Below are 10,865 nucleotides of genomic sequence, written 5' to 3'. Positions count from 1 at the left end.
TATCTATCTATCTATCTATCTATCTATCTATCTATCTATCTATCTATCTATCTATCTATCTATCTATCTATCTATCTATCTATCTATCTATCTATCTATCTGATAGATTCAGTGGAAGCGTATTAAAACTAACACTATGTTTTTTTGTTTGTTTTTTTGTTATCGTAGTGCCTCTTAATACATTTGCTCGTGGCTGCGCTGTTAAGCTTCTGAATATTTATGAGGTGGGCGGGAGGAAGTCGGTCCAATGAAGGAGACTGCGAGGGGGCGGTGCCCACCGGACCTGCCGTGCGGGGTGGTGCGGAGCCGTGGAGTGTGTTCTGCGTGATGTTGTTTTGTTGTGGCGGTCAGCTGAATGTGGACAGACTGTGCGCTCTGACACCGCGGCGGGAAGCCCCCTGAACCCACTCGACCCCCCCTCCCTCCCCAGGACCCACGGGCACGAAGAGCGGCTCCATCCGGCGCATCACAAATCCAGGAAATGCGGAATGCTGGCCTATTCGCCACCAGATAAATGGCTGCAGCGCTCGCACAGTAGCAAACTGGTAAATATAAACCCTGCTAACACGGCTCGTGTGTGGCTTTTGTTGTGATTATGTCAGCGGGTTGTCACAGTGGGTGAAGTTCGAGGCAGAATGACGTTAACGCTTCCACATGCTGGCAGTGACGTGAAGTTGGCTCGCTGCTTGCCTTGTACGTCAAACGCGATGTCAAACATGAAACGAGGATGTTGCTTTTTACGAGAACGGGCAAGGTGGTTACCCCACAGCAGTCGATTTACAATGTTGGTGCGGCGATCCAAACTGCTTCCACCCTTATGTTCGCACCACATTAGGGGATCATCACCCCCCCCCCCCCAACAATTCCCCCCGCGCAATTGAATGACCCCAAATTGACCAGGCAAGATATATCTAAAATATAATCCAATGAATATATTTGTTGTGGACTACACTTACACACGGCACATTTTTTACTGGATGACATCATACTTGAGTTTGCCAAATCATTGTGAGCTAGGCTTTACTCAGCGCTACAGGTTTATTCTCGCTGGATTATGTTCTTCGATTTGGCGGGGATGTGAGCCATATGAGGGGCTCGCTTTAAACACGAGATTTTATTGATAGGAACATCTATATAAATAACAAGTGGAGTATTGGTGGGGTATCCTCAGGGCAGGTCCTTTATTGTTTGCTGCAGTACAACTAATAAAAGGACCATATTTATACATTCTGCGTGGCATAGGACATCACTGGTTCGTTACATGAAAACATATATTTGTTGTGGTGAATTAACATTTTTTGGATGTTACTTGATGATAATTTTCCTCTAACATACTTGAAGATCTTTCATCACAGAGTGCATACCTGTCAACTTTGGCAAATAGCTGCCCTCATAAATGATTACAATTCCCATATAAAAGTTGTAATATGCCGTACATTTGAAATTATAAAAAACGGCAAATCAAGTGGAAATGCAGTTTACAGCGCATGCACAAATTATGCTTTCATAACCGACCGTACGCAGCAATAAAAAATATATACATATGATCGAGTATTACTTTTTCTCCCCTTATTAATGATTGCAATTCCCCATATTAAGCGATAATAAACCTCAAAGGACAACCGACGTCTGCGGACAAGTTGTGTCCATAATTTTTAAAATGGCTTCAAATGACTTCTACTAAGTGTATTACAAAGATTCCATTGCATACAGCTATATTTTACGTTTTAAGACTCGCGTGAAGTCTTGTTTTTGAGTTGGTGACGAGTCCTCACCCTACGTCACCGAAGGAACGCCCCTCAGCGAGAAAGGACATACCTTGCATCACCTCAATGCATTTTGCAATACTTTGTTAAGTCTGAAAACTTCGTGTTGATCCGTGTTGATGGTGAAATTAGAAGGAAAACACATAAGTAACACGATGGTGAACCCTTGTGTGTGGCATCTATTTTATATTAACTGACAAAAATTGTAAGGAATTAATCAGCCCGTTTCCACGGAACTTTCCACGGAGCTTTGTCACCCTCTTCTGCCTCTTTTCGGTGCTACATTCCCCCCCCCCCAGATGACACACGTTCTGTGCTACATTTCCCCCCTCAAAATGACACGTAATAAATTCTTTAATCGATTGCAAACATGTATGCTTTTCTCTTCAGAACTATTTTAATCATATTCAGAACTGGATGAGTAACAAGAAAGCATATTCTCCGAATCTGAAGCCATTTTTTTGATTCTCGAGCAAGGCAAGACATCTTGCCGTGACACCACGAACATGGGGGCGGGACCTTCTGAAACTGTCCACTTCCGGTTTCAAATTGAAGTACTTTTTAGACATTTTAAGTCATTTTTATTGGTGTTTTGCATTTTACTAAAATATCATACTGTGTGTTTTGGGTATTTTAGATGCTATAAAACGTTTTTGTGATGTCAGTTAGGAAACAAAAAAGTGACGTCGGTTGTCCTTTAAAGATCGTAAAATCTACTTGCAGCAACTTTTACGTCCTTTTTACACGGAACGCAGAACGAAAACTGAGGACCTTTTCATCCATCCAGCGTATTCACCTTGGAGACCAATGTTCCCTGTAATTTTTCATGTGTCTGAGCAGACACACAAGCTTCCTGAGCACACTGAGGACCACTGTGAGGAACATCAGATGTGTATGAGTGATGTGTCGTTCGCGAACGAGCCGGTTCTTAGTCTCGGATCTCTGAAGTGAACGAAGAGCTGGAAATTAGAGCTGACTTTTTTTGTCCTCTGTTCCCCGCCCCCAGTCTTCGGTTAAAGCCTCACGTGATTGGTCGATATCCGTGGTAGAAGAGAGAGGGGAGAATTACAGACACACGCAGCAGTGAGGAGGAGGAGGAGGGGGAGGGGGGTTAGGATAGACAGGTGGTCAAATGTTATCACATATTATTATTATTCAATTATTATATTTTACTGTTATGTTTTTACTGTGTGGAGTTTGCATGTTCTCCCCGGGCCTGCGTGGGTTTTCTCCGGGTCCTCCGGTTTCCTCCCACACTCAAAAAACATGCATGGCAGGCAGATTGACCACTCCAAATTGTCCCTAGGTGTGAGTGTGAGAGTGACTGTTGTACGTGTTGGTGTGACTTGCGATTGGCTGGCAACCAATTCAGGGTGTCCTCCGCCTTGTGCCCAAAGACAGCTGAAATAGGCTCCAGCACCGCGACTCTAATGAGGAATAAGCGGTACGGAAAATGGATGGATGGATATTATATTTTTACTAGTTGGTATGATAGCATTATTAATATGAAAAGCAAATTATTGACAGCTGATCATCAGACCAGTGTAACCACAGGAAAAGTGAAAGTTTGTGGATGCTCTCTGTGTACATATGAATCAAGCCATATAAATAAAAATATTTGATATAGTGTATTTTTTTACATGAGTAATTTGTTTTTCACATAATTTTACATGATTTTTGGTAGTTAATTAATTTAAGCAAAAAAAAAAAAACTGAGGAGCCATTTGGGAGCCAAAAGAGACGGATCTTTTTAGTGAGCCGAGCCTAAATAACCGTCTCTCTGAAAAGAGCTGGAATTCCCATCACTAATGTGTACGCTGTGGCCACACAAGTTTCACGCCAGTATCCCGGCGCGTATGGGCAGGGCACATTCTCACAGTTCTGCTCCGATTGGCTGCGTAGCGCACGTGATAACTTTTGTTGGTATACCGCAGACATGTGACAATATTAATTATTGACGAACGCGTTGTCTTTTGCTACCAATGACCGATATCATCCGGCTTGGGGTAAAATGGCCAAAATGGGTAAAACAAGATCGGTCTTATTAAAATCTTTTAGTGTATAAAAGTTGTTATACGGCGTACACAATTCAAAATGATGGAAAAAAAACCTTAAAATACGGGGAAAACGTATAAATTGACAGGTATGAGAGTGGTTGTGAATCACTGCCCAACTAATTTTCCCAATTTAAGGGGGCAGTTGGCAGAAACTGCTGCGCCTGACAAAGAACATCTTATCACAGACCAGAACAAATGAGATGTCAATCATTTGGTGGAAAGTCACAAGCACGCTGAAGGCAGGTCACTGGCATACCATCATGGACAGATACAGTATATTGCAGTGTTTTTCAACCTTTTTTGAACCAGGGCACGTTTTTTTTACATTGGAATTTTTTCGCGGCACACCACGAACCATCTCGCAGGAAAGAGGCAATCAGTAACATGTTGTCACACGGACAAATATTAAATTACCCTCCCAGTCTTTTCAGCACACAGGACAATGACATAATATTGGCAGAAAATGATTAATAAATATTTGTAACATTTTAAATTTTAAAAAGGGGCATTGGATCGTTTCTCACGGCACACCTGACGATCTCTCACGGCACACTAATGTGCCGCGGCACAGTGGTTGAAACTCACTGGTATATTGGGCTCTGAAGGAGCATTGTTAAAACTATTTCGGAATACAGTGATACTTCGGTTCTCGACCATAATCCGTTCCAGAACCCTGTTCGAAAAGCGATTTGTTCGAACACCGAAACCATTTTTCCCATTACAAATAATGTAAATCGTTTTAATCTGTTCCAACACCCTGAATGTTTACCTTTTTAGTACAGTATTTTATACATTATTTGATGCATGAAATTGCACATTAAAATGCTGACCAACACATAAAAAGCAATGTATATCTCAGAAAATGTTAAGCAAAATGGCAAAGACACAAATAACATAAACATAAATGTAACCCAGGCTAATCGTACGTTCGTAAAGAAAATAATTATGAATAGGATTTTTTGCCTTTGTGGTGGTCAGCAGAAGGCGCAGGTGGACGGAGGAAGGAAATTTATATTTTGGAAGGAGAGTTCCTTTCCATGAAAAAATAGGGGAGTTCTTCTGTCTGAGGGGTTCTAACACGTTCAAATCGCTTTGCTACGGATGACTCGGCTACAGGATGTTCTTTTCTCTTAAAATATCTATCCAATGACACTTGATCTCACTCCCATAGCCACATCACTAAATTTCACAGCCTCCTTATTCTTTAATATCATACTGATCGTAGATTTCGCCTTGCTGTGTTCCCTACCAGGGGTGCTCAATACGTCGATCGTGATCGACCAATCGATCTTCAAAGTACTATTGGTAGATCGCAAGACACGGTGATGTGACATTTTCAGGAACTGACGCTTAACAAATCAAGAATTCTTTTGAAAAAAAACTCGACGTCAGCCAATCAGCCATCCCTTTATTTGATTGATACACCGGAGAACCAATCAAATGACATCTCATTGAGAGACTCACTGCGAGCTCAAACAACGTCCCTTCGTTGCAAAGTGAACAAGGATGTTAGTTGCATCCTAATTTTTCGCTCGGTTTTTCCCCTTAAACGTAAGAGTATAAAAAAGTGGAAGAGCTGGACCATGTAAGAAGAAAAAACGTATCACTTTCATACGGAATGAGAGGATGACTTTTTTTTTTACGATGACATTTTCAAGTTCGGTTGTCTCGTCTGCCAGTTATCAGAGTGAACTCAGGTAATGGCAAACAATTGACATAATTATGTTGTGTTGTGCAACATACGTGGATATACATCAACATAAATTGCAATAATCTTCACTATATTTCTCAATAAATATAATGAGTAGATCATTTTGACTTGGTCATTTAAAATTAGCTCCCTTGCTGAAAAAAGTGTGAGCACCCCTGCCCTAGCCAGATCAGACACTCGCACACCTCCTTCATATTTTGCTATTATTTCTTTCTTAAATGCAATAGTTGTACGCACTACTTTTCTTTTTTAACTTGTAGCAGCACTTACTTTCTTTGGAGGCATGATTAGGGGCTAAAACTCTTCGTACACCTGTATTAAACGCGAGAGCAAAACGCAGCATGTCTGCTAGCGACAACAGTTGGTCACGAACAGAGCGATACGCCCGTACGCCCCTCAGCATCCCACCCTCGCGTACGCACTCACGCGTCGTACCGGCGTTTGAACTCCGATTGTTGTTCGAACTACGAAGCAAGAATATCTCGAATATTCCGACTCTGATTTGTTCGAACTGTGAGTCGTTCGAAAACCGAGGTACCACTGTAACTGGGAATCAGCGTAGAAAGCAGAAGCAGAGTGAAGGATTCTCGGGTAGCTGAGAGATTTTAGAAACAAGGCACAATTAGCAACATTTTTTATGACAGGTATGTTTATCACATCTTTTTGAAGTTCAATTAATGTCCATTCCTCCCCCCAAAAAAAATACAAAGTCCATTCAGAGCTACAGTAACTCCCTATTCCGAATAAGCAGTGGCAGGCCGGATGATTTCATTGCTAGGCCTTCAGTAGTGCTTTCTGAAACAATTCAGACTAAAAAAGTGTGGTGTGGTTTACTACAAGTCCACTAGAGGGTACCATTAACCCCGAAATAATAATAATAACTGACTGATAACTTAATGATGTCTATTTTTTTCTTGAAGTCCATCTTGATAATGGCTTTAACAGTAAATCTCGAACCAAATCCATTTCTTCTTCTTCCATTGTGGGTTGGCAAAGGTGCTATTAAATCAACACAATATATTTGTTTATGCAGCTCGCTACCGTTACAGTGTGCGTGCTCTGGTCAGTATGCTCTTGTCACTAGCGGCTTGTGATCAGAGCAGTTTTCGCAGACTGTGATTAGCTAGTGACTAGCTAATCATAGTTTGCGAAAACTCGGAAGGTGAGCGCCATGGCCTCTGGCAATGTTTTTACCTTTCCTCAAGGGTCTGCATTTTCCCTTTGTTCCATCTTCTGCTCTTGTTAAAGCCCTATATAAACCAATATGTATGTAATGCATTGTATTTTGGACAACCTCCCTCATTTCAAGCTCATATAACTCCTGACCCATATAATTTAGGAATTCACTCATTTTTTTCAGATGAAAGAAGAGAGTCTAAGGTTTCTTACACTGCATTGAATGTAGTCCTAAAACTCAATATTCTGTGGGTCCTGAAATTCGAGTGACAATGACAAAAACCATGGCACCGGAGTGTACACATTTTTGCACGTCCAGCAGTGAATGAGTTAACAGGGATGCGTAGACTTTTTATCCACTCAATACAGCTGTCATACAATAGAAACAAAATATGAAAATGAAACCCTTTGTTCTTTGGGCAGAATTTGCTTTAATTGTTTTATTTCAAATATATATATATATATGGTTTGCTAGTTCATAATTATATTACATTATGATTATTCCATATTCCATAATATTGTTGGATTTTATCTGAATTTGCGGACTAATATTTTAATTAGTTATTTTTTGAGATCGGTCAGTACTGCCACGTATCAGGATGATACTAAACTTATTTCAAGGTATCATTGACTCAAAAGCTTGTCGATACCAGGAACCAATGTGAATCAAGAGACACACTTGTTTCATTTGGTTACATGTTTTTCTTGCTTTAATGGAAGCACAACCAACACTTTTCCCCAACATATCTATAAGTAGCTACACATGCAGTTCCCAGCATTGTTTGTGTAAAAGCCAGCCCTTGAGGCTCTGCTGCGGCGTACCTCCTCAGCTCTGTTCTGTCAACGACTGCACGGAAATACAGTACAGTATCAGGCCACAGCGGTGAAGGGGGATGAGTGGAGAAAGGCCAATATGCAATTATTTCTTATTGAATCAGCACAAAGCAGCAGGCTCACGGTGTGTCGCTCTTGTCTGGATGGAGACCACTTGTGGTGCCGGCTGAAAAAAGGCGCTAACTCAGCAGGCGCCCAAGGAGTGTGCTGCTCTGTGTTCTTTTGTGCGTACATGTGTGTGTGTGTGTTGGAGGTTGACATCATAATGCAGTAGATCCTCAAAACATCCAGGAGTTGCTGGAACCATTATCACCATTTATAGTTTCAAAATTGTCCACAGGAAAATAGATATTTTTAAAGACTGATTTTTCTACTCGCTTCGGCTTATGCCCACACACAAATTGGTGGCTGCAGGAGTTAAGTAAGGACCTAAGGACTGCAAATCAACTCCCAGTTCCTTCCAGTATGTTTGTTGTAAAGTATTTGGGAGAACAAATAATTTTATGATTTTAGGAAATAACAAGCGGGCGACCCAGTAGTCAAGTGGTTAGCACAGCGGCTTCACAGTGCAGAGGTAGTGAGTTCAAGACCAGGTCCGGCCTCCCCGTGTGGAGTTTGCATGATTTCCCCAGGCCTGCGTGGATTTTCTCTGGGTCCTCTGGTTTCCTCCCACGTTCCAAAAACATGTATGGCAGGTTGATTGAACACTCCAAATTGTCCCTAGGTGTGAGTGTAGATGGTTCTTTGTCTCTGTGTGCCCTGCGATTGGCTGGCAACCAATTCACGGTTGCCCGAAGACAGTTGGGATAGGTCTACAAAATGGATGGATGGATAGGAAATAATGGGGATGTAAATGCTTTTGTATTCCTGAAGAAAAATATACTATTTCCATGTACTGTTGCAAGTAGTAAGTCTAGCTAGCATGTAATAATTTTCAAAACATACTTTTGCCATCCTGACCCATATTTGGTACTGGTCATCTTCGCTGGCCAGACAATTTTTGCTGGTGTGTTGTGACATGGCTGCCAGCTAGCGAGAAAAGTGATGGCATGGTTTGTAAAATAAATGAATGTGTAATTACTGGAAAGCTGAGCCGTGGTAGCTTAGGAGTAGCGTGAGAGAACATGGCCACACGAGAATCATTAGCTACACCATTGCTAGTTAGAATGTACTGTAGTCTATGGAGTTTGTACACCACACTGCATTAGTGTGTCATGTTAACCGTCCCTTTATAGTTCACCTTCTTTCAGCTAAAAATAAAATAAAATATGGGTGATTTGTGGCACTGGTAATAATTTTTTTTCACCAATTCGAGAGTTTTGAGTATATGTATGAATATGCTGTATGTGCATCTACTCTCTCTCTCTCTCTCTCTCTCTCTCTCTCTCTCTCTCTCTCTCTCTCTCTCTCTCTCTCTCTCTCTCTCTCTCTCTTGTGTGTGTGTGTGTGTGTGTGTGTGTGTGTGTATGTATACAGGTAACATCCGATTCACGAGCGGCGCGAGTTACGACCACCCGTACTGATGACCACGACCGCTAGACCTTTTTTTTCATTCTAAGACTGGCACCGCTACAGCCCGGCAACGCTGTTGAACTCCGCAGCATGTTTGCGATGCATTTGGTAGAATAAAGACTCGAGATGGTCATTCTTGTTTAGATCTGTCACGTTCCAAACGAGGCAGAGAGCAGCTGACTCGTCGGAACGAAATTGAATGTCTGGATTCCCAAGCAAGCTGCAGAGACAGAGGTCCGTCTGTGCAAGATGATTTATTAAGAGACAACACAAAGCGCTGGTCCCATAAAGAGGACCAGGTGAATAATCAAAAATAACGAATACCAAAAATGACAAGTAGGGAGGCAAAGTGAAACCCAACTCGCATACTACGCCAATGGCGAATAGCAACTCGCACACGGTGGAGCAGAAAAGGAACAATCCCGAAAGATAATACGATTCACGGGATTTGGGCGGAACCTCAGACCGGGTAAAACACGAGCACCGAAGAATGTCCAGGGTAATACAACGTGTTGATATAAGTGCACCCACCCGATGCCAACGCTAGAAAGGCCGTGTGGAGTTGCTGGCCCTTCAGACCTATCATGCTGTGATGACCGCTGATGGAAAGATCAGGAGCTAATGCACATTTTTTTTCTTGACATGGAGATGGGTTAATGTCAAACAGGGGGTTAAACAGATGGCGTTGTGTCTGTGGTACTGAAGAAAAAGTGAGCTTGAGTGTTCAGCGATGGTCTGGCCTGCTTGACAGATTTCTCAGAGCACACACTGAATGTGCTTGTGTGTGTGAGCATGCTCGATTGTTTTGTTTTCTTTGGGACAACAGGCAAAAACTGTGACAGCGGTTTGCTTCAAGAAAAATAGTCCATCATAACATCGTCATAACATCCAATCGGCATTTTCTTTTGATGGACAGTAAGTAAGTCAGAGGAACGGATGTTTGACTTCTAATTCAACTATGGATTAAATCAATTAAATATCAATTAAATACATATAATATATTAAATATAATATAGAAATACAGTGATACCTTGGCTTACGAACTTAGTTGGTTCCCAGACAGAGTGTGTAAGGTGAAAAGTGTGTATCCCAAAAATTAATTTCCCATAGGAAACCATTAAAATGAGAATAATCCGTTCCTAGGTCCCCATAAAAGATACATTTCTACTTTCTAATTTTCTAAGCCTTAAAGGACAACCGACAACACTTTTTTGTTTCCTAACTGACATCAGAAAAACGTTTTATCGCATCTAAAATACCCAAAACACGCAGGATGATATTTGTAGTCAAATGCAAAACAATAAAAATGACTTAGTGTCCAAAAACTACTTCAAATTGAGCCCGGAAGTAGCCAGTTTCAGAAGGTCCCGCCCCCTTGTTCGTGATGTCACGCCAAGACGTCTTGCCTTGCTTGTCTCACGTTTTGCAAGGTGGTGATGGCGGGTGCGGATCCCAAAAAGCAGGCAGGAGGGAGCAGGAGGTTGTTTGACAAATTGTATTAAAATAAAGGTCAGCAGGAGCAAAAAGTAAAACATCAAAATGATCTGAACAGAAAAACGTATCAAAAGAAAACCAAGTGTAAAAGTCCGCCGAGGTTAAACAAACACATGCACAGCATACAATGCATGCGATTGCAGACAAAGCATGCAACAAACAATGAACCGACACCGGATGGTTGTGCCGGGAGTCCTTTTTAGTGTCATTGATTAAAACGACCAGCACCTGTGAGGCTGCAGGCAGGGCTGACGTCGCTACCCGTTGGTCACCAATCCGAACGTGGCAGTCCGCCACTGATCGGGACGACCAGCA

The 10,865-nt window shown here is 41.9% G+C and overlaps 1 protein-coding gene across 4 annotated transcripts in view; it reads left to right on the top strand.

The window, feature by feature from the left end:
• The first annotated feature begins 295 nt into the window (after positions 1–295).
• Positions 296–10,865, top strand: part of hivep3b (HIVEP zinc finger 3b) — an 83,019-nt gene continuing 72,449 nt past the window's right edge. For 3 of the 4 annotated variants that reach the window (XM_088998121.1, XM_088998119.1, XM_088998120.1), the window contains exon 1: positions 297–545. The gene's annotated coding sequence lies outside the window, so the exon portion shown is untranslated. Of the gene's footprint in view, positions 546–10,865 lie in introns of all 4 variants that reach the window. The other variant, XM_088998123.1, reaches the window with a different exon arrangement.

This window comes from Hippocampus bargibanti, linkage group LG06 (assembly GCF_051943395.1).
Source record: "Hippocampus bargibanti isolate YZ-2025 linkage group LG06, ASM5194339v1, whole genome shotgun sequence".
In the NCBI taxonomy this organism is placed as follows: domain Eukaryota; kingdom Metazoa; phylum Chordata; class Actinopteri; order Syngnathiformes; family Syngnathidae; genus Hippocampus; species Hippocampus bargibanti.
This window is presented reverse-complemented; position numbering and strand designations above follow the sequence as displayed.